The sequence below is a fragment of the Orycteropus afer genome, unplaced genomic scaffold (genome assembly GCF_000298275.1).
Source record: "Orycteropus afer afer isolate SDZICR_OR568_19922 unplaced genomic scaffold, OryAfe1.0 scaffold00130, whole genome shotgun sequence".
Taxonomy (NCBI): Eukaryota; Metazoa; Chordata; class Mammalia; order Tubulidentata; family Orycteropodidae; genus Orycteropus; species Orycteropus afer.
Window position 1 is genome coordinate 3,778,996 of NW_006921717.1, and position 1,423 is coordinate 3,780,418.

Consider the following 1,423-nt stretch of genomic DNA (forward strand, 5'->3'; position numbering starts at 1 on the left):
ATTGCCTCCCCGCCACAGAGACCTCTGGGACCAGGATCTCCCCCAGCGTGAGCTCACAGCTTGCAGAGACTGGCCCAGCTTCCGGAAGAAACCGGAGACAGACAGGACAAGGGACACAGTACAGCCACCAGCAGCAGCTGGTCTTATTGCAGCCTGAGTCCCCCAGTCACGTGGGGGAGGGGACCAAGCAGGACACCTGCCGTCACTGGTGCAAGGCCCCCAGACCAGGACCTGCCGCCAATGGTCCGGAACCTTCAGCTCCCTGAGCCCTGCCTCTTTCCTCACCCGGCCCCCAGTCAAGGCATCTGAAGGACAGGGCCAAGCCAGGAGGGAGAGAGAAACCTTCACCCAGGGGTCTGAGGGAAGGAGGAGCCGTTGGCCATGCGGCTCAGGGATCTTTGGGCCAATGCCTCCTGCCTGTGCCCTTGCTGGGCTGTTAGGAGGAAGCCATGTGGCACGTTCTGCCCAGGAGGTGAGGATGGACAGAGGGAAACAAAGGCCCAAAATGCAAATCCACGGTCCATGTGAAGGGAGAGCAGGGAGCTGGCCTGGGACAGGAAGGGCTCCTCGGGCCCCCCAGAGGGCGGAGCCAGCCTCCAGAGTCCTCCAGATGTCCATGTCCCCTGCCTCCTTGGGGGGACGGCTGGGGGGAGGGCTGAGGGGTCTCCAGGTGCAGCCGAGGGGGTTTGGGTGGGGCCTGGGCGGGAGGCAGGGTGAGGGCCCGGAGCCCACCGATGACCGGGAGGGAGATGGCGTTCTTGAGAAGTGAGGACGGCCCGTCGGGGAGCCCCCGCGCGCACACCATGGCTGTGAGCGTGAACCGGAAGGGGAGGTCCAAGGGGCCATGCTCTTCGGCCCCCTCAGCCAGCGACCCCGGCAGGAGGTGGAGCTTGCCCTGCAGGAAGGACATGTCACTGAAGGTGTCACCGCGGCTACCGCTACCAATGTGAATGGTGTGCCGGAAGTCCCCCAGCGGCGGGCTGATCATGTCCGAGGACAGCAGGTCCCGCAGCTTCTCCTTCTTGCCCTTGCGGCTGCCGCGCTTCAGATAGATGGGCACCTTGGTGGACATGGTGACCTCACCGCCGGGCCTGCTGCTGAGACCGGGGCCTCGTGCTGCGGCTCATGACCCTCCACCAGAACCCAGCTCCAGGCGGGGATGTCAGGTTCCGGAACTTGCCAAAGGGCTGAGGGATTGTGGGTAACTGGAGCCATCCTGGTCCTCGTAGGGGTCCGGTCCTGCTGACTCCAGGCTCCTGGGTGGACCCTGCCTCAGGCTTGCTACAGGTTTATGACCTCACCACCCACGGAGGTTATCCCCTCAGAGGATCTGAACTGTCATGTGACTTGGGTTGGGGCTCGGGGGCCTGGAAGACCCTCCAGTACTCGGTGTCCGCACTGGGGTCTATGAGGTGGGTTCCCA

At 64.4% G+C, this 1,423-nt stretch overlaps 1 pseudogene; it reads right to left on the reverse strand.

Moving 5' to 3' along the window:
* Window positions 1–344: 344 nt before the first annotated feature.
* On the reverse strand, window positions 345–1,072 carry LOC103200463 (annotated as a pseudogene).
* Window positions 1,073–1,423: the final 351 nt, after the last annotated feature.